This window comes from Dendropsophus ebraccatus, chromosome 5 (genome assembly GCF_027789765.1).
Source record: "Dendropsophus ebraccatus isolate aDenEbr1 chromosome 5, aDenEbr1.pat, whole genome shotgun sequence".
Classification (NCBI taxonomy): Eukaryota; Metazoa; Chordata; class Amphibia; order Anura; family Hylidae; genus Dendropsophus; species Dendropsophus ebraccatus.
In genome coordinates, this window is record NC_091458.1 from 41,500,690 (window position 1) to 41,523,798 (window position 23,109).

A 23,109-nucleotide genomic window follows, 5' to 3' on the forward strand; every position below is an offset into this window, starting at 1 on the left:
GTGTTGTTTGTCTTGTCTACGTTTTGGGTAACACCTACTCAGTATAGGGACAGTCGTCCAGTTGCTCACTGCCGCTTAGGGCAAATCGTGGCAAGGAAGCTAGGACAGTGGGCAGGGCTAAGCCTACGGTTTACTGTCTTTTTCTCCTGTCCTACTTTGCTGGTTACTCACCGTAACAGTACCTTTAAGAAGTAAGAAGGTGATGGTGTCATGAATCTATTGTCTAAATTTTACTTTAATTCTTGTACTTAAACAGATGTTGGAAAGGGTCAGTATATTTATGTGTATTCCCATCTGCGCTGCCAGATGTTATGTAACGCATTAACACGGAATGTTCACATTAACAGTTTCAGCTTGTACAATGCAAAGAACACGTTGTATGTAACTTTGTTCTTGGATAACAATGAGTATAAGGCACATTGGCTTGGTAATTCACAAATGGTGTTTCATTTAGATAAATTTCATGTTCTACATAGCAAGACGTTTCTGTAATAACGCTTTTCAATTTGCTTGAGGAAACATATCCGAATTTATGGCATATGGGATTATAACACCAAATATCCTGACCCTGATGGCTTTAATTACAACAATTTAGGTTTATGTTTGTTATATTAGTAGTGACCTCACAGATTCTTAGTTCAAGAAGACATGATATCGAGGGATTTATCCCAACTTGTGAAAGCTAAAAGTTCAGCAGCTGCTCTTTTATTTTCCAAAATAAGAGCCAAAGTCTGATTCGTTGCTATGAACCACTCCTCCACTTCTCACTAGCTCTTGACCAGCCTAATTTTAAAGGGGTACTCAGGCGAAACAAAATAGCTTTCAAATCAACTTGTAAATGACTTCTAAAAAATCTTAAGTCGTCCAGTAATTATCAGCTGCTGTATGCCCTGCAGGAAGTGGTGTATTTTTTTCAGTCTGACATGGTGCTCTCTGCTGCCACCTCTGTCTGTGACAGGAACTGTCCAGAGTAGTAGTAGAAAATCCCCATATAAAAACCTCTCCTGCTTTGGTACATTTTGTCTTTGAAACAAGCTCGGCTCCTCCTCAGCAAAATTATGTGTACATGTTTACTGCATGGGTTGTTATGGGGTTAAAAGTAGAGCTCACTGGAGTTATCATATTATATAGATAAAGGGGGGGGGGAGATTTATCAAACATGAAACTGGCTCAGTAGCCCCTAGCAACCAATCAGATTCCACCTTTCATTTTCCAAAGAGTCTGTGAGGAATGAAAGGTGGAATCTGATTGGTTGCTAGGGGCAACTGAGCCAGTTTCACTGTACACCATGTTTGATAAATCTCCCCCATAGGTTACATTTGCTACCCTGACACCTACACTGATAAAATCACGACCTTTATTCGATAAAGTTCCAACATGAGGGCACATTCCATAAGTCGGCAAGATAGAAGAAATGGATTAATGGTTTCCGAGAGGTTCTTTACTCATAGCCTGGGATGAATCTCTTATGATGTTTCCAAAACACAATCGTTTTTGGGAACAGGAATCTATCTGCTGCATCTGGATAAGGTTTATGGTCCCTTGCACTACTGGAATAAATGTTATGTGGAAGCAGATTAGATTTTCTTTTAGAACTTTGGTTTTGGAGTGGAAAAAGTTGCCGTGTTTATTACTGTTTCAGTGTTTAGATCACTGTCAAACGCAGGCTCTCCAGCCGTTACAAAATTACAATTCCCATCATGCATAGACAGCCAAAGCTAAAGCTTTGGCTGTCCAGGCATGATGGGAATTGTAGTTTTACAACAGCTGAAGGGCCTGAGTTTGACATCCCTGGTTTAGATAATAGTTCTTAAGGTGCTTTCACACGTAACATCCGGTGCGGATCCCTGCCCTGTAAACTCTGGGCTAAAAAAAATGGGAGTTGTCGTTCACATACACATAAAGTGACTGGCTACTATGTACCAAGATACAATCCTATAAGGAGGAGTCTACACTTCATCTGTGTTGCAGGTACTTGAACACCTACTGTATTTGAGTTTGTAGAAATAGAATTGGTCAGCTTTGCTAAAAGGGGGTATTCAGTTGTTTTTTTTGTTTTGTTTTTATGTTGTTATGTTGCTGTTGGGAACAGTAAAAGTTAAAAAAGCAAGTTATACTCACCTACCATTATTCCCCTTTGTTCTAATTCCAGCAACTTCTGGTCCCTCCTTAGTAACGGCTTGTTGCTTCTTCTGAGACAAATCCTTCCTTCTCGGCCAATGCCTACCAACAGTGGTGATCGGTTTCAGTGATTGACTGAGAAGACAGGTCCTGCTCTGATGACGTGCCCTTGGAAGCAACATGCAGTGACCAGCAGGGGATCGGAAGGCCCTGTAATGGGAACTGGTGGTAAGTGACATGAGTGAGTATGACTTGTTTTTTTACTTTTACTCTTTCTTCAGTAAAAAAATAAATAAATATATATATATATATTTTTTTTTATTTTTTTTTTAAACAAAGTAAATGTTTCTTACAGTTTCTTCCAAGAAGACTATTGATAGCCTATCAACAGGAACTTGGCATGCAGAACATTAGCATCACCACTACAGAGAGAAAGGCACTAACTGCCTATGATTCCGCTCGCAGTGTAGTGTTAGTGCTGAAGAACAGTTGATCTGTGGGCGTCTAGGGTGCCAACACACCACCAATCAACTATTGATAACCTATCCTATAGATAGGCTATCAATTGTTTTAACTTCTTAAAAGACGATGTAAACACCTTGTGGAATCCTTCAGAGCGCTGCGCTTTGCAGTGACCCCAAAGAGGAATCCCCCTCTATGACTTCCATATGTTCTCATTGGACAACATCCTGAAAGTAATAGCTCTATCACTGACAGCAAAAGGTCACAAACTAACACTCAAAGTGCTGCTCTCTTTTGACATGTTTATCAAGGAAAACGTGACTTCTAACATAAACCAGCTTGTGTTTTGGACCTGAATAATATTTCATCAATTTTAGCTGCCTTACTTTTGCATATCTTTGCCCTACTCGACCTTGGCATTGGTAAATCATACAGTGTCTTGAGTATTCAGACAATGGCTGACCTTCCAGTTACTCCAGTTTGTCCCATATGGCTTCCAGTCCTATGGGAGCATCTGTTGATTATTAACACCCATTGTGCTTCTGCTGTGAGTTAAACAAAGTTGTATTTCCGTTTTGGAAAGAACAGACTAAACTTTGGGTGTTGATTCTTCAAAATATTTGACAGATATATTATTATTTTTTACACAAAACTTGTGAAAACTGTCCATACATCTGTATTCTAAAAGAAAAGAATGTCTTTGGAATATTGATTTTTTTTGGCTCATGTGACGGGGTTAGTTATGTAAGTATGGAAGTTGTCATTGTGGCAGGACTTGAATAAATATGTTTAGATGTGAGGATGAAGGGCGATCTGATTTCGTTTTCTGCATTAAAATATTCTATGAAAAGACCAACAAATCTTAAAGGGGTTATCCAGCGCTACAAAAACATGGCCACTTTCCCCCTACTGTTGTCTCCAGATTGGGTGGGGTTTTGAAACTCAGTTCCATTGAAGTAAATGGAGCTTAATTGCAAACCACACCTGAACTGGAGACAACAGTAGGGGGAAAAGTGGCCATGTTTTTGTAGCGCTGGATAACCCCTTTAAGCCCCTAATACACAGGGAGCAAATGAGTGCCGGCCTGCCAGGTCAGCGCTCACTTGCTCCTCGTTCCCCACTCACTGTTGGCGCTAAAACACACTAACAGCGGGCGGATAAGTGCGTGGGGGGGGGGGTGGGGGCTGGACAATATTTAGAAGAGAAGGCTAGCAAAGGAAGGTGGTGTAATTTCTCAAATATACCAAGGATTGTACCTTTAAAATAAAGAATATATTAATATTCCCTCTGTAATTTCTTTAAGATGTTAAACGGTTAAAGGGGAAATCTGGCGAAAAATGCTTGTGACGGCCAGGTATCCTTCCCATATAATAATGAAGGGGATGGCATGGGCAGGTACAGTAACTCCTTAATCTTTCTAAGTTTGACCAATTATTTTTTCATAGGATCCAATAAATCCAATTTGGCCAATTACATTATCCATTGAAGCCAGTAAGTAGGAAGACTTCATGTCAAGGATAAAGGCAAATCTCCTGCAAGTAATCGTAGAGGAGGATGAAAAGGAAAATGCAGAATAGGACTATAAGGATTCTGTTTATTAAAAATCAGGTCAAATGAAAAGAATGACCATAACCCTTTAGAAGAAGAATAGTATTATCCTCACTGTCTCTTAATAAAAATGCACATCGTTGATGGGTATGACACAATGTCAGAGCTGCTTAGCTTCTATCATTCTATCGATGTCTTTAAAGAGAATGTACCATCAGGTACACTCTCTTTAAAAGCACACATGAATCGAACAGTGTCGGCACGGGGAAGCAGGGGCCTTGGTCCTTTTTTTGAACAGCGGCCCCCTTCCCGCTGTTTTATGCCAGGGATTACAATATTAGAGCGAAAGGAAAAGTTTATTGTGGCAAACTGTACAACTAACGTATGGCTCTAGTACTTTGTTTAATCACTTTTACCTTAGATACAAGATGTGGTATGGTTGGATATGGAGACATATAGGTTCCATATGGCATCCCGTGGCACATTTCCACTAGTCAATCCTCTTGACTGGTTGTCTGTCTGGGCTGTCCAGAGCCTCTTTGCCATGTGTGTGTGTGTGTGTGTCCTCAAGTAACAGCTGCTACCAGCACCTCCAACAGCTTGGTCAGAACGGTCTAGATGGGAGGCAGTTTATCAGAAGAACATCTTATATCGCTTCTCGGCCTTTTTGCTAAGATCAAGTGTAGTATCTGTTCTTATTAGTTTAATATCTGATACGTCCCCTATCTGGGGACCATATATTAAATGGATTTTTAGAACAGGGAGATGGAAAAAGAGCTTGCTGCACAAAAAAAAAAAAAAAAAAAATCTTATTTCTTTGTCCATTTCTGCATCCCCTCTCAAAGTCTGTCTGCTAGGCAAAATTTGTTTAACGTGAACTTGTCAACTGGAAATTATTATTAAAAGGAAAATGACATATTGTTTACAACCTATGGCTGTATCCATGTTTTCCTGGACTCCCTAGGGCTGCATCCAACTCCTTCAGCCACCAGTATTTAAATGCCATGCGGTTGGACTTGAGCATGCTTCAGTTGCGCTCATCCCTAGTTTAGAGCAAGCTTTTATGATCAGTAAATTTTCCATTTTACTATGTATTTTATCTATTTCTTATTCCTCTGAATGGGACAGGTCCTGTCTATTTTGTTCTATGGTCCACGGGGCTTACTGTAAAGCATATCGCTAAATTGTGTTAAAACAACTCAGGTAAGATAGCCTATAACAATATGCATAAAAATATTTCAATAAAATAATGTTTTAGTACCTGGCTCTGATCAGTAAAAAAAAACAAAAACCAAAAAAAAACCCATCAATGTGAATCAGAGGAAAACACTTCTGAGGATAAAGAGTAATACCCAGGGCCAGCCTTTGGGGCGTGCAACCTGTGTAGGCAGAGCACTCCCGGACATATTTGGGGGGGGGGGGGGGGGGAGAGAGACAGACAGCACACAGAAATTTTAAGTTAGATGTGCTGTCTGCTGGCGCTTGGAGACGCTTGGCTGTCGGCAGAGCTAAGGGAGAATGACAGAGGCTTTGGGAACTTCAGACACCTCTGTCATTCTCCCGAAGCTCTCCCTGCAGCCGAGCGTCTCCGAGCTTCTCCAATGGGAACATCACACTACCTGAGCCGGGAACGGGACAGGAGACACACGGCTGCCGGGAATGGGTCACAAATTAGTTAACTGTTTTTTAAAGTGGTCGCCCCATACGGTGGTACTGTAGGTACCGCATCATTGGAAGCTTATTCTCTATGTATATTACTTTGTATTCCATTAGAAATATGTGGCGTACAGTAATGTGGCGTACAGAACCACTTACTTTACAGAAAAAAGCATTCATTCTTCTCCGTGACTTCATACAGCATACAAGTAATCTCTATGTGTAATTCCTACTAGTAAAAACAATATTAACGTGTGGCAGAGTTAATCTTACAATAAAAACATACTTGGTAAAATAACATAAAGGTTTTGTCAAGTTTCCCCAGAGGCCAGTGTGTGAATGAACTATTCACTTGTTTTGTTTCTATGGAAGGAATACACTTCACAATTCAGTCGCTCTCGGCTTTTAAACATCACTAGTTATTCTGTTCACTCACCCTGGTGGCTAAGTACAGGCGTGCGTACAGTATGGGATTGGGTTACATATACAATAATGCCATTGCAGGAATGAGAAAGCCTGAAGTTACAGTAAAATTGTGCGCCATGATGTCTGTTGCAAATATAGCCTTGTTTTTGTTTTTTTTTAATTCCCATTTCTATTTTAACCATGTCTAATTGCAGAATGGTGACTATCCTGAATGTGAGTTGCCAGCAGTGAGTGGAAGGACTGGCTAAAGGAAAAGGTGTCCGGGCCCATCACCGACTGGCTAAGCGACTAGTCCATCAGCCGTGCTGTGACGTGTCAGCGATGGAGATCCCGTAGCCTAGTGAGGGTCCCGTGTCCGGGCCCATCACCGACTGGCTAAGCGACTAGTCCATCAGCCGTGCTGTGACGTGTCAGCGATGGAGATCCCGTAGCCTAGTGAGGGTCCCGAGACCGGTCCCACCGCTCACAGCAGGCATGGGGAAAGGTAAGTACGTACTTTTAATCACTTTTTCCCCTACCCCTACTGGCTTCCTGTTTTTATAAGTCGCCAGACTTCACCTTTAAATAGATTATATCTATCAGTTTATTTTTTTGCAAGTAAAAAAGAATAAATATTGTTTGGCTGTAGCAACATTACACACTGGATGTAATTTTTGTGGCAAATCCCCCAGATCCCTTACCCTTCTGTGCTCCTGCCAGTGGCCTCCTGTGGTGTCTCCGGGTTCCCCGCTGAATGATCCTGCTGCCTCTTCTGATACGGGACAGCACCCTGGCCAGTGATTGGCTGAGCAGGCTATCCTTGAGGAGACAAGTATATTTTGGAAGTGGTGTTGGGATCGTTCAGCAGGAGACCTGGAGACACTGCAGGAGGACACCAGGGGAAAGAAGAGAGGTAAACATAGACTCTTTATTATTCTCTATATACTTGCAACAATTTGTAATTTTTTCCCCATGCCAGATAACCCCCTTAAAGGCTTTGTCCAATTTGAAAAACATTTTTTTTATGTATCTAAAATGAAAAATGAAGCAACTTGGCAAGTGATTTTAAATGTTCCTGTTGTTTTTGTGTCTACAGCTCTTCTATGAATAAAGAATACTGGGAAAAATAATAAAAGTTTGTCTAATTGTTACAGTGTACACATATGACACACATGATTCCCCCTTCTAAAAACTCATAATTAACCAAAAGCACAGAATACGTTTAAATTACAGACAAAAATGTAACCACAAAAGAGAACACCCTGTAGGCCATACGTAAACCATTGCATATCATTATTGCAGTGCGTAATCGTGGATGTCACAGTGTACGATATCAGGGTACAGGTCACAGTGGTACAAAATACCAAGTCAGATATGAGCAGCAATGATCTCCAAACAGGAGAAGAAATTGTTGACAGCTCATTGTCTAAGCTACTGACCACCACTCTGCTCTAACAGCAGTGGTTGAACTGATATATATATATAGATATAGTGCCTCATTTACTAACAGTCTGTAAATTTTAGGCTGTTATGTTGCCGCTTGTGTCTGTTTCTTTTTTCATGTCCAATTTTCCTTAGTAAATCTGGAAGGTTTTTCACATGACAAAACTTAAACCTGACCATTCTGTTACACTAGAAGTGGCTGATATTTAGAATAGAAATCCGTAAAAAAATGACGGTTTGCTTAAAGGACAACTCCAGTGAAAAGCTTTTTCTCAGTAATTGAAACACATCACAAAGTTATATAACTGTGTAATATGCTTCAATCACCTATCTGCCCCCCTTCCCTATCTTTCCCCCCTCCACCCCCCACCAGGAAGTAAAGTAAACTTATTCTTACCTAATGACTGTTGACCCCAGGCTGCTCTGCGGCAGCCATTTTGAGACTGACATCATCAAGAGGGAGGAGGGTCTAAGCCCTGTTAGGCCAGCCTCCGTTTGTCAGATGACACAGGCTGCTTAGCTCTGATTGGCTGAACAAGATGTAAGCCAACTAACAGTTTTGCAGAGTCAGTTAGACATGACAGGAGACAAAGGCATCATGGTAAAGCCCAAAACAGGAAGTGAAGAAAAAATGAAGACACCAACTGGAGCTTCAGTTCAGTTTTTTGTTTTTATCAGTGCCGGAGTTGTCCTTCAATAAATCTGTTGGTTGTATTGTGAGGAGGCAAGGTTGTTAATTGAAAGTATTTGCAAAAATATTTAACAAGTATAACTGTATGTAGCTGGGATGGGATTACCCTTTTAGGCTATGTTAAAACTATGTATAAACAACGGCCATAGTTTGCAGTGTCAAATAATGGCTGCTGTTTGACATGATCCTACGGCTAATACTGCCATATCGGCCGGAGGAACATTTTTATTTTATTTGGAATGTGGGCACATTTGGGTGTGATTGCAATCCAAATCACCGTTGAGCTCTATGCAATGGGCGGCTGTCAGGGCGGCCATACATTGTGTGAACAGAGCTGGAACAATGGCTGTTGTTCCTGCATTAGCGTCCGCAAATTATTGACAAGTTGATTATTTATGCGGCCGTATTGAACAACGGCCGTTGTTCAACACAGCTTGTGAACAGCAGCTGTTTCTCCCATAGAGTTCAATGCAGTGTATTATTTTAAGGCAAGAACGACTGTTGTTTTAATCATCAACAACAGGCCGTTCTTGTCATAAAAATACACTGTGTGAACATGGCCTCAAAATGTATCATCAACATTGTTCCCTACACTTGCGGCCTGAAGAAACACCTAATGGCTTATTCTTCTCCCCTGGAAAATTGTACCCACAGATGTGATCGTTGGGCCTGACAATAATTGTAGACTGTTTATGGTGTTTGTGTGCTCTAGATTTGCCACTCGCCATTATTTGCCACCTAATTTTTAAAAATTTTTTAGCGGCGATTTATTTTTATTTTTCGCACGTTGTATTCCAATGAACATATTTAGCGCATATGATTTCAATTAAGGATTTTTTGCAAAGTAAACAACATTTGTACCACAAAGCTCCAGGATACAGTACATGGTGGCTGCACTTAGTGCCTAAAGTTTTAGTCTGCCATCTATAATAGTCCTCTATGCAAACACAAGTGTCTGAATTGCGTCGTGTTATGCTGCGTTTACACGGAACGATTATCGTACGAATTTGAACGATAATCGTACGTGTAAACGCAGCGAACGATCAAACGACGATCGAGAAATCGCTCATTTTGATCTTACAACATGTTCTTAAATCGTCATTCGCAAAAAATTCGCAGATCGTTCTGTGTAAACAGTCATTCACCGATTTAACCTATGTGCGAGATAGGCTTAAGCGATCCCGAAACGATTTTTCCGTACGATATATCGTTCTGTCTAAATGCTGATCGTTATAAAAAAAAAATCGTTACTTCGAAATCGTTAATCGTACGATCAGGCAGCATAATTTATATGTGTCACATGTGTTTAACCATCATATATTTCTACCTATGTTAAATACAGTTATGCTATTAGCTATGCGGCTGATGCGGTTTAATGCTTGAATCTCCCATTGATTTAAATTGGGTTTGTTACTCAAGTCGAGCACTTGAATATTCAAAAATGCTCAACTCAAGTAATGAGCACTCAAGCATTTAAGTTGCTTACTTAACACTAGTGGCCACCTTTTCTTGAGGCCATATCTAAATATAACTAACTCAATTGGTCCAAAAAATAAAGGCAACATGTGGATTTAATGCTTTCCTGAATGACTACACATATTTTTTTATAGCTATTTTTTTTATAGCTCTTTGCTTTATGTACATAGGGTTGCCTGTTGCCTCTCTATATATATGTAATTACATAGCATGGTAAAAAAAAGACATATGTCCATCAGGTGTAACCATGGATGGGAAAAAGATGTGAATAAAGTGGAGGGCTATGGATAACTTAAAGAGACTCTGTCAGTAGGTTTCTGCTGTCCCATCTCAGGGTAGCATAAACTAGTGACTGAGAAGCTGAACAGAATGATGTATCACTTACATTGTTCTGTGCAGCTGATCCAGAGATATCCTGCTGAATAACATGGACAATAAGTAGTCCTCTCCATTATGTGCATGAGTCCAATAGTCCTGGGTATTCATGAGAAGCAGAAAACTCCGCCCCTCAGTTGCTGATTGGCAGTTATCTATTCATACTGTGTATAGGCAGTCAACTGTCAATCAGCAACTGGAGGACGGGGGGAGGGGTGTGGCTAGAATCCTTTTTTCCTGCATATTAGGAGAACGGCTGAACAGAATGATGTAAATAATATACCAATCTGTTCAGCTTTTATATCACTAGTTAATGCAGCCCTAATTTAAGGCAGTATAAAACTAGTGACAGATTTGCTTTTAAAATACATCTAGATGAAAACGTCCTTGAATTAAGAATATCCTTGAAACATAAACAGTGTATCTTACAAAAAAAATCCCCACCCCCCACGGCAATTTAGGACCAATTTCCTAATTAGAAGTTTAGTAGAAGTTTATTACTTCTGACAAAGCTGATCAAATGCGATCCGATACTTTTCTGTATCAAATCAATGTTCTCATGACAAATCGTATCTCTGTTTTATGTTTACAAGTTAGAAAACTAATAATACTTTATAAATAACGGCATGAGCCCAACAAATAAATGATAGCACAGTAAAGCCTATTATGATGAGGGTGAATGCTTACAATTAGGTTGCAACATATGTTCTATTTTTCTGGATTGTTGTGGAGGGATCAAATCTGGTATCACATTGTGTGACATAAAGCCATTTGGTTTTCATTTGGACTCATATTAAAGGAATTTTGGCTGATGATTACAAGTCTCATGGTACTAAGGTCTAATGATCCACATTCCCTATATAATGCTTGCGGCATAGGGTGGCACATACTACACTATAAGGCTATGTTCACACACTGTAATTTTTATGAATAGAGCGACCGTTTGTTTCAATTAAAACAATGTCCGTTCTTTTCACAATGCAATGATTTGTATTGAAGTCAATTCAAACAACGGTCATTGTTTCATACATTGGATTGAACAATGGCAGTTGTTTGGTTATGGACATAGAAATAATTTTCACTTCATTTATTTCCGGCCTTTGTCCATAGACTTCAATGCAATTTTTAATATAAAACAACCATTGTTTTGGGTGCCAAATAATGCTGTTGTTTATACCTAGTGGGAACATATTCTTAAACTGTGCATGACCAATCTGGTAAAGGGGTGGGGCTTCTCTCAGCCATTTAGTGAGATGGGACAATGCTGCAACCAGTGAGGGTTCCCGTGGGGTCAACAAGGTCCAAGAAGACACAAGGACAGGTGGGGACCAGCAGCACTGGACCGGCAGCTGTTAGGGAAGTAGGTTTGTATAACTTTATAAAACTTTACAACCCCTCTAGTGATTTATTTATTTATTAATTGTTAATTCCTCAAACAACCCCTTTAAGAGGATCTTGGGAACAAAAAAAACGTTGGGCAGTATAGCGCTCCGAGATGCTTTGTCTGCCTGTTAGGGTTTTTACAGTTCTGATATACATGCACTTGGGAAGACATGTGGCTAGAGAGGCATCACATATTTATGAGGATGATCGTATATAAACATCAGGCAGCATTTATAATCACTCAAATGTAAACTTTCCTAATAAAGCTCATATGTTATATTGGACAAATTTGGCTAATCAAGATTCAGTGCGAATCGTGTTGTCAATTTGCTTTGTTCTGCAAAGTGAATTCCCTATGATTCGTTAAGGAAATCTGCAAAAAAAACCAAAAAGAATATGGGGGCTGCACAGGCTGTCTGGAGCGCCACTAGGCAGGAGAAAGGGATTAACTATAATCCCTAGCGCCCGTCCAATCAGCCGCAGGCCCCTTTGTTATGTCACCACCACCCCCTCTTTTTAAGGCGGTTCATTGACAGAGGTGGTCAGCCGGCTGTGTGTGGAGAAGAGAGCTGGATGGCAGCAGGCAGTTAGAGCAGAGCAGGGAGAGACTAACAGAGGGATATAGGGATAGAGAGGATAGGATAGGGGGGCTGATTGGGGTGATGTCAGCACCTCCCCTTGCCCTCTATATAAGGAAGTTCGGTAACGGAGGTGGCCAGTCGGCTGTGTGTGGAGGAGAGAGTAGGATGGCAGCAGGCAGTTAGAGCAGAGCAGGGAGAGACTAACAGAGTCATATAGGGACAGAGAGGAGAGGAATGGGGGAAATTGGATGATTGACTGGCTGATTGACTTTTCTTTTAAACTGATTTTCTGATTTTTGACACTTTAACAACAACATGCTTTAGAAAATTTGTCCTTTTGTAATAGTTTCAGTACTGTAGCTACTATAGCATTGGCTGTTTTAATGAAATTTGTTAAGATTCGATTCACAAATCTAAACAGGTTTGAAAATTCGCGAAGCTCGCAAAACAAATTTCTGGCTGCTTCGCTCATCTCTCATCTATTCTTTTGTTTCTCCCACAGTACATTGCTTTTTCCACTATATTTCTGGTTAATTGTTATACACAGGAGAATCTAAGGAAATAAAAGGGAAATTCTATCATATGTGACCTTTATCCAAAGTATAACTGTCTGGATTTCCTGAGCAGAACATTCCCAATTATAGCACTGGGAAATATGAGAAAGGGTAGCAGTATTTGTAAACCATAAAGTTAGCTGCAGCTGGGGCTGGTGATGTATAAAGGAGCAAATATGAAAATGAAACAAATATCGTTTTACCATTTATTCAGAAACAATCTTCAGATGATTCAGATTTTATAAAATATATTGCACCATAAGCTGGAAAGTATTTTTCAAGTGAACGATCTGTTATGTGGAAGTTTAATTAAAGGGGTACTTCTGTTTTTTATACATTGCTTTAAAGGGGTTTTCAGGCAAACTAGACTATTGAACTATCCACAGGTTAGCTCATCGGTCAGTTATTGGTGGGGTGCCGACACTCAGCACTCAGCCGATCAGCTGTTTGGTATCCGCTCTACACAGTAAACATGGCAGGAAGCAGTTGGCTCCATTCACTGTGTAGTGGTGGCAATGTGTAACTGCAGCTCAGCTTCCATTCAAGTTAAAGGGGTTATCCAGCACTACAAAAACATGGCCACTTTTCCCCTACTGTTGTCTCCAGTTTGGGTGGGGTTTTGAAACTCAGTTCCTTTGAAGTAAATGGAGCTTAATTGCAAACCGCACCTGAACTGGAGACAACAGTAGGGGGAAAAGTGGCCATGTTTTTGTAGCGCTGGATAACCCCTTGAACCACAGCTGACTGGGCTGTCAGTAGTATTGTGTGTGTAGCGTTCTGCAGAGTGAGCCTTGTTTACTATTAACACTTGCTCTGCTAGCGGTGAGCAGTGATTGAAATCAGGGCTCGCTCTGCAGAGGCTGTCGCACACACAGCACAATTGACAGCAAGCCATTTGGGAGCACATTGTTTTATCTACACCGCTGTGTACTCATTTTGTATATTTAGCGTATTATTCTTTTCCATTCTCCAAAGCTACTTGTCCGTGGAGCCAGGCACAGACTGGTCCAGGCACAGACTTTTTTTTTCTTCTAAAACTGCCGAGGAAATGGGTGAACAAAAACAACATGCACTTACCTCCCAGGCTCCAGGGCTGGGGTCCGCTGTCCTCCTGGTCCGGTCCTGGGTAATTTAAGATCTGAATGGGGACCTGGGAAGTGATGTGTCAGGTGTACTCAGCTAGTCAGTGGCCGAAGCAGGACCCCACTAAGGCTGCTGACGGAATGAGTGGGCTTGGAAGGTCACATCCTATGACCCCTCTTTAGGCCAGGAAATGGCAGGGACCAGAACCAGAGTGGAGAATAGCGGGCCCAAAGCCAAGGTTCTGCTTAAAGCACGTGATAAGCACATGTTTATCAGTGTTCTGCATTGCTATGTCTGGTACTAGAGACAGATTTGCCCTAACAACTGACAGAAGACAGCAGATTGTAGAACACCCTGTGGCCAATACTTAAAAGCATTTTTTTTTTCTGGCTATAAAGAGTAATTTTTGGCAATTTATAGAACTATTAGGAATCCGATAGACTATCACCTGGAGAGAAGTTGAAACAACAAGTGCAAGCTGCACCTATAGCCAAGTAATAATAATAATAATAATAATAATAATAATAATATTAATGATAGCCAAGTGTACCCAGGGTTCTGAATGTTTGTATGGGGCCCCAATAAGCTACTTTGATTTAACCATAATGTTTAGTTTTCAGAACAGGAGTGGAACCTGTAATCTTTTCCCTATATAAAGGAAAGCCTTTAGATAAACTTCATATTTTTGGCTATATTACACTAGATAAATATATAACATGTTATCCATATAGTATCTAATAGTAAAATTGCATTCTTTGCCCACACAGGCACACACGTACACTTAATACTTTGTAGGCAAATATTCTTTTTGTTCTAATCTTTTGTTTGTTAGTTCCACTTCCCACCTCTAGGTGACAGGGTTGTAATGCAAATAATTAATGGTTTTGGTCTCATATGTTAAACATCTGTTGGCACAGACAAATCTGTTATTAACAACAGAGATATAATTGATAGGTAACGTTAAGTCATCTTTTTCTTTCTGTTTGCTCTGTTAGAGTATTTATAAAATGTGTTATTTCGTTCCTAGACCAGACATCAGGATCCTGACAGATTTGTGTCTCCGAAGTTAATAAAATAATTGTTTCAGATAACTTATTTCTATGCTGTGGCAGTAAAAGGTCATACTTTATTGTGTCAACACCGCTTCCAAAATATTTGTTATTCACAACCATAATTGCTATAGGAGAACTCCATCCAAAATGAAAGACTGCAGTCTTATTGGGGCTAAAATGTCATTTATTATAAACGGAGAGCATTGCTACTGTCAGCGGTGGCTCTTTTTTTGCTTCTCTGAATTAATTCTTTGCTCACCTGTCTCCTATTAATGCGAGCAGAAGTGAGGTCTCTTCTTCATTATAAAACTCCTACGGGGGATCTTAAAGGGGTACTCTGGAGAAGAAAAAAAACTTTTCAAATCAACTGGTGACAGAAGTGACTTAAATAACTTTAAAATCTCCAGTCTTCCATTACTTATCAGCTGCTGTATGCCCAGCAGGAAGTGGTGTTTTCTTTCCAGTCTGACACAGTGCTCTCTGCTGCCACCTCTGTCCAGAGCAGTAGAAAATACTCATAGAAAACCTCTCTTGCTCTAGACAATTCTTATCACTGACAGAGGTGGCAGCAGAGAGCACCATGTCAGACTAGAAAGAATACACCACTTCCTTTCCTTATGTGCCTGGCTAATCACAGCACAGCATCTTGTCCTTGTCCTGCTACTGCTAAGATGAGAAGAATCTGATTTACCTTTCCAGTACAGTGTGGATCCTCTGGAGCATGGGTGTCAAACTCGGGCCCTCTACTGTTACAAAACTACAATTCCCATCATGCCTGGACAGCCAAAGAAATAGCTAAGCCCTGACCCACTTCTTGTGTTCCTTCTTGGTCTCTCTAATAGAGAAGGCAAGGACGTGGGACACCTAGTGGCCAAGGCCTTTCAGTTTTTTTTCTGGGGTAAGGAGTCTGTTTTTGTTAAATGAAGATATTTACAAAATTGTTACAGATCATATAGGCTATCACATGGAAAGAAGACATGTAAAATAACAGTGACCATTTAATACTTATATATTCAACTTTTATTCAGTTGTATCTTTGCATAGGAAAACTGGGTGACACTAATATGGTCATATTCAATGCTCCACCAGGCATTATCATTCATCTGTCCCAGACTCTACTCACATTATGCATACAATGAACTTATGCAAAACCTCCTATGAGCAGATGCCTATGGCTGGTATATGTTGGAATACTTTTCCCCAATGTAGCCTATGCTTTCCAACACAGATAAGCAACACATCCCTGTACATGACCTATAAGTGATGTATGTAAGTACACGGATAACCTCCTACCCAGTTACGTAGCTACCATAGAGGCAGGGTAGGCAGTTGCTATGGGGCTGTTCAGGAAGGGGGCCCAGGGGAGAAGGTAAGAGCATGTGTCCTTCTGCTTAACCCCTTATGTACTGCAGTGTGTAAGTGACCCAATGTTTACTTACATGCTGCAACACAAAAAAAGGGTTAACAAGCAAAAGACAGAGATCTCTGCTTCACTGCACTGATAACCTCTAACCTCTGTTCTCCAGCTGCAAAAAGGAAAGGGAAATGTGCTGCAGAGGCCAGTGGTTATCAGTGCACCAGTAGTATAGCAGATATACACACACACACACACACACACACACACACACACAGTGCTTTGTGTTGTGCGTAGGAGAGGGGGGCCTATTGGTTCTTGTCTCCACTGTAAATATTTCCAGCTTTACTGCCACTAATAATAATAGTTGTTTCCATGTACCCTCTTAATGTGAATACCCCATAGCGCTCATACTTACACAACACTAATGAATAGGTTGCTGCTCTTAAATGGAGGATATAGCTGTGATTTTTTTAAGGCTAAAATATAGGGAGGACGTGTAAGGTATTTGGTGGGAGGAGAGGAGACTGGAGATGTTAGAGAAGGTAACCAGATACAGACAGATCTATCCTCAGGGATATGGGAAGTAATTTCACAGTTCACGATCAGGGCCCGAGGTATGGTAAGACTGCATGAAAGGATAACATTATCGAAGAAGAAGAGCCCAGGCCTTTAAATGTGGAAAAACTAATACTGATGGATAGCTGATTCTTATGTGGGACCTTGATCTTTGTTTTCTGCTAATCTTCACAAGGTTTCACAATAAGAACACGTTCACATATGTCAGATTGGTTGCAGACATTTCGGCAATAATTGGCAAGGGTCTTGCTCAAATCCTTCTTGTAGGCTGGCTCTTTTTCTTAACTTTATTTTAACTCCTTTTCGTCCAATTTTTCTGCCATTTTTGGTCTACAACATATACAGTACATTAAAAAAGTGATGCGTTTTGCGCCGTTTTCTTTTTTTTATATAATGTAATTCAATGGAAAACAGATGCACACAAATGCGTCCTTTTTTATGAGTTTTTGTAAATGTATTGCAAAAACATAGGGGGACATTTATCAAGGGTTTTGCTCCTAATTTTCGGTGAATTATTGCATTTTTCACCCATTTTTGGTCTAAGTTCTATTTATGAACCACTATTCGACCGGTGAATATTTTTAGGATTTACCCAAAAGTTCGCATAATCTGGGATTAGCGCCCAATTTATCATTTGCAACTTTTTAAAAAGTCGCATAAATAGGTGCAGGCTTATGTCTGGTCAGTACCAGGTGAATAAAACTGAGCATTTTTTTTATATTTGCGCCATTTTTGTGCCTTTTTTTATTAGATACATTTACTATGGCAGTGCTGCATTTTAATGAATCAGTCACAAGATATTAGAACAAAATACACACCAATCCCCATTAGAATAGTTGCACTTATTAGACTCCTTAGTAAATGTCCCTCATAGTGTGAACACAGCCTAAGGGTAGACATTTTTCTGAAGCCTTGGAATGTCTTGAGAATATGTGTGCAAATGCACTCACCTTTTAGTGTTGTGCTAATTATAGGCACAACACTATTGAGGGCTAACCATATACACCGCAGCCAATGTCACCAGAAGTATTCCGACTGACCCAATAGTCAGCGGGTAGATACAGCAAGTGTTCTGAGGAGAGTCAACGTACCGACCACAACCTCCAAAGTGCTCCCTAAGGTGTCGTGGCGCAGATGTATTGTGATATCCACAAGATTCCACATCCAACAGGTGGGATAATAGTACAAAATAGCGGTTTATTTAGGCAACGCGTTTCGGCTTGTATGACAATGGACAAGCCTTTCTCAAGCCATAAAAAGTTATAAGGAGAAAAAGAAATGATGAGAAAGAAATGCCACAAAACGCATATACCAATAGCCACTATTTTGGGATAAAAAAAGGCTACAAAGACCACAATCTAGCACAACTTACTTTAATAAATCAAAGGCTGAAATATTTTCTCAGACGTACAGGTTTGCACAGGACGGTGTGCTCGATATCAGTCAGTTATGTTATGCTCCCGCCTGAAGCTACTCTCCGCATAGTTGCATATTTTCACATTAGCTTAGTTTGCCAATATTTGGACTAGACATTGAGATATTCCTACTTGCCGTGAAATAGATCGTGCTACTTTTCTCGCCCTCGGCGTTAACCGCATTAAGCATCCTGCATTCCTGTTTCTCTAAGTAAGATCTTTGTTAAACAAGAGTCTGGGCAATAAAAAGGATCATAAAAGGATATTGATTCTGAATGTAATAGATAATAGAAATGACCTACATATGCTACAGAGGACTTAAGGTGAATCATCACGTGTCTGTCTGGTGTAAACCTGAGTTTTCATACTGTGTTATTGAGAATAAAAAAATAGCTGTCATTTGAAAAAAAAGCTTTTGATTTGTCATACAAACATTTCAGAAGTTTTGATCAGTTGGTTGTGCAGACCCCAATCGATCATGAGAACAAGCTGGGAGACGACTAAGGGACGATAGGGATCTCCTAGATCGGCGCTTAAGACCCTATTACAAGAAGCGATTATCGGCTGTATTTGGCCTATTAAAATGCAGTGATCAGCAAACATGCACAATGTAACTGATCTTTGTCTTTGGTTGTCTTTCAACATGTTGAAAAACAAACGGCTTGGATAGCAATGATGTGCTGCATCCCCCCCCCCCGCACCTACCCACTCACTGTTGCATGTAATAACGAACAAGAGAGCGCTGACCTGAAAGTTTGTTGCTCACTTGCTCCGGTGATCACCCCATGTAATAGGGGCTTTACTTACTGAGCCTATTACACGTCTCAATAATTGTGCAGCAAGGGCTGTATATATATATATATATATATATATATATATCGTTAGCAATGTCCATGCAGCCCTTGTATATAGTAAATAATAAAGTATATACGGTACCTCTCCACACACCTCGGTGTTCTTCTTGCTTCTGCGCGTTCGCCGTCACCGCTTGAACTTCAGAGCTCTAAAGTGACAGGCCACTAAGCCTATCACTGGCTGAGGTGGCACAACACCATGGCCAGAAATTGACTAAACGGCCTGTCACTTCAAAGATTGGCGTAGAAGCGAGAAGAACATCGGGGAACAGAGAGATGTTTGTCATGTGACTTGGAAGGACACCTATTGCAAGTGTATAGGATCAGCCAGGACTCATAGGCACAGAGCATGGAGAGTAGTGCATGAAAGGGCACGGCTTCTGAAGAGCGACTGATAAAAACTTTGTGTTGAGAGTTTTTTCTGAGTGATAGGTACACTTCAAACTGTTGAGATGTAAAAAGTTTTAATTGGTCGGGATCTGGACGCTAATATCCTCACTAGAACAGCCAGGAAAATCACTCAGCTCGGCGCTTCTAACCCCTTCTCTCTCCTTTCTTTAAGGGTATGTTCACACTGAGCAAATTGGGCGTAATTCCATGGCAGATCTCTCCTGCCTCAGTGTGCCATAACCTCTCTATGAGTGGGCTTGTGCACCTCCGCCTCAGCCGCTCTCCATTAAAAGAATTGACATGTCAATTCTTTGCGCGGGGAGCGGAGACAAGCGAGCCCTCTCGTAGTGTCACACTGAGGCAAGCGGGATTTCATGGCAGAGAGATCCGCTGCGGAATTCTGTCCCATTTGCTTAGTGTGAACATACCCTAAAAGACAAATTCTATAGAAAGTCTTTGAAACTTGCCTCTTGTAGTGAGTAAAGAGATGAGGAGAGAAGCTCTAAGCCTTTAGTTTGGAGCTTCAAAAACCTAGCTTTGTTTTTATCTTTTCAACTATGTTTGTGTATTTTTGTTATTTATGGGGGATACTACAGGAGGGAGGCTTGGTAACTGACATTGATTACTGTAAAGACAAAGCACAGTTTGTTGTATCAGATGTCTTCAGAAATTTACTCACTAGTCTAAGAAGTTTACTAGCATCAGCCTTGTTTCATAACAAAGACTCTTTAGAGATTTAGAGATGAAAACAGATGAGATGATAAGTTATCATTTGGCGGTTTTCCTGGCACAGATAATCATAAATCTAATTCTACGGATTATTTGGCATGTCAGGTTACAATAATTTCAAATGGAAGAACTTTTTACGTAACATATGTTTTTCATTAGAAATTTTTTATATTAACCAGTTATGGAGCTTTTTGATGAAGTAGTCACATAAAATGTACTCTGCAAATATAAAATTTTAACTATTTATTTAATCATCTAGGCTATGTTCACACCACGTAAAATTACGGCCGTTGTTGCCATCGGAAACAACAGCCGTACTTCGTACGGGTGAACACGGCCTATTGTTCTATGGGATCCCGGCTGGAGCGTATACACATTGTATGCGCTCCAGCCGGGATCCCGCTTGGGGCCGCAAATAACTGACATGTCAGTTTTCTGCAGCTGCAATTCAATGAATTGCGGCCGTAGGAAACCCTGTCAGTTCACACAGTTAAGCGAGTGGCTCCGGCCGCTCGCTTCACTGTGTGCTATGGGAAGCTCTGATGCGGGCGCGTGTTGATGCGCCCGCATCAGAGCTCTGCGGCCGGATAGATCATCCGGCCGGGATGATCCAGGCAGACACCGGCCATTCCGTGACCCAGCCGGGGTCACGGAACGGCCGGATGTTCACAACGTGTGAACATAGTCTAACATTGCAAAGTACAATCAGTGGCGCCAAAAATAAGGGCTCATGTGGGTCTGTAGGTTAAAAAATGCAAACGCTATGGCCTTTTAAACACGAGGAGGAAAAAACAAAAGCGCAAAAAAAAATTATAAAATTGTCCGGTCCTGAAGGGGTTAAAGGGAATGTATCACCTAGATTTTTTACTGATCAGATTTTACACAGCATTTAGTGTAATGCTTTACAGCAAACCCCATGTACATAAATGAAAAACATTATTGAACATACAGTGTAAATTCAGAGGTCAATTCACAAGGTGCAGGAGGCTGAGCTGTGAGCTTCATCTATTCAAATCTCTGTCGACTGTCATTGCCCTTTACTGTAATGCCGTACAGATCACTTTACAGGAGCCTCCTCTTTCACCCCAGACAGTACAGGAAGTCTCATATTAGTTTTAGACCTAGTGGTGTAAATGAAAACTACAAGATTTCTGGATTATTTTATAATATAAATAGTAAAATTAAAAAGTATTAATAAAGAAAATCACTAAAATATCTTTAATTTCTGTATAACATACAAACTTAAACAAGAGGGCATTATCTAATGGCACATTCCCTTTAAGACATTCCAGCTGCTGTGTAGGGCTGACTGTGATTTATAGCCACTATATCATGGCAATTGTTGGGATAGTTAAAAACCTGGATTCTGGAGAATTAAATCCAGAAATGCCACAATCATTAAGATTTTTTAATACCTACAAAGGAGAGAGAGAGGGCTCCCCATTTTATGATACATCTCAGGACTTTTCTAAAATAAAAAAAAAGCTGTTTAACCCATACCTGCCTTTGCTTTTTATAGGAATAAACTTTAAAGCATTGGAACACATAAGTATTCCAATGCATTATAATAATAATAGTAAATAAATAATACAAACCTCATGCTGCTACTAAAAAAACAGCTAATACAATGAAAACTAAAAAATGTAAAAGGTTGAAGACAAACAAGGTTTATTTTTTTTGGGGAAAAAAATCTTTTATTAAAAAGGAGAAAAATCTAAAAGAAAACAAATAACAACCCATACCTGTGATATCTCCTTATTCACATCAATTCATAACAAGTATTCAGTCAGGATGTTGGCTTGGAGGACTGCTATCTAGGAAAAACACTTTGAGGGGGATAGAGTCCTGTCAAATCCTGACTGATGGTGAAGTACTGGCACATCCGAGTGCTATGTAATCGCTTTCTGTGACATGAAAACTTTTATAAAGAGTTAGGCTGCATTTACACATTCTGTAAAGTTTTCTGTGACCACGATCTGTCTCGGGAAAAATTAGGACATGTCATAACTCGGATGTGATCATGGCACAGATTACCATATAGAACTCTGTAGGACCCATGTTTTACACGGATGTCATTTTTTTTTTTTACCAGTTCAGCATTTTATGGATATGGATGCACTAGGATGCAATTATGGGGTAAATTGCACGGATCTGGGAGTTAAAATAGCAGAGCTTTATGCGGACTGGGAAAAACATTGAACATGTGAATAAGGCCATAGGGCTCTATTACATGGAGTGATAATCTGTCGAACAGGCCCGAATCGGCAGATTATTGCTCAGAGTAATAAAAACAATGATCAGCCGAAGACCCGAATATCAACTGATTGCTGTCTTTCAACATGTTGAAAAATCATCAGCCGCCGGAGCATCGCTACATCTAGAGATGAGTGAAGCGAATCTGACAAATTCTGATTTGCAGCAATTTGGGCATTAAATTCGCTTCGTAGCAATTTGCGAATTTGCCAGATTCTTTTAGCAAATTTGCTAAACATGGCAGCAGCAACGGCGGCCACACATGTTAGCTTACGAAACTGTCATTTTGCGGGAGCAATGGATTATCCATAATCCCTTGCCCCTGTCAAATCAGCTGCAAACCCCATTGTGATGTCAGCACCTCCCCCTCTCCCTCTATATAAGGTGATTGGCCTCCTGGAGGCGGCCAGTCGGCTGTGTAAAGTGGAGAATAGGTGTCAGCAGGCAGTTAGAGCAGGGAAAGAAATACAGAGAGATAGGGACAGAGAGAGGGTGGATTGGGGGTCGTTTTCTGTGGGAGCAGTGAAGCCATTGTCCAGTATACCAAGTCACTGGGTGCTGGGTGAGAATTATAGGAAATCACTGGGTGCTGGGTGAGAATTATAGAAAGTCACTGGGGGCTGGGTGTGCATTATAGGAAGTCACTGGGTGCTGGGTGTGCATTATAGGAAGTCACAGTGAACACAGCGTCCATCTTAATAACTC

At 40.5% G+C, this 23,109-nt stretch overlaps 1 long non-coding RNA gene and 1 other non-coding gene across 2 annotated transcripts; both read left to right on the plus strand.

Moving 5' to 3' along the window:
* Positions 1-2,158: 2,158 nt before the first annotated feature.
* On the plus strand, positions 2,159-4,289 carry LOC138793497 (uncharacterized). The gene is made up of 2 exons (XR_011363280.1): positions 2,159-2,349; positions 4,029-4,289. It is a non-coding gene; the product is annotated as an uncharacterized lncRNA (long non-coding RNA).
* A 492-nt stretch (positions 4,290-4,781) lies between these two features.
* LOC138794283 (U2 spliceosomal RNA) lies at positions 4,782-4,968 on the plus strand. Its single transcript, XR_011363435.1, has one exon. It is a non-coding gene; the product is annotated as a U2 spliceosomal RNA (small nuclear RNA).
* The last annotated feature ends 18,141 nt before the right edge of the window (positions 4,969-23,109 follow it).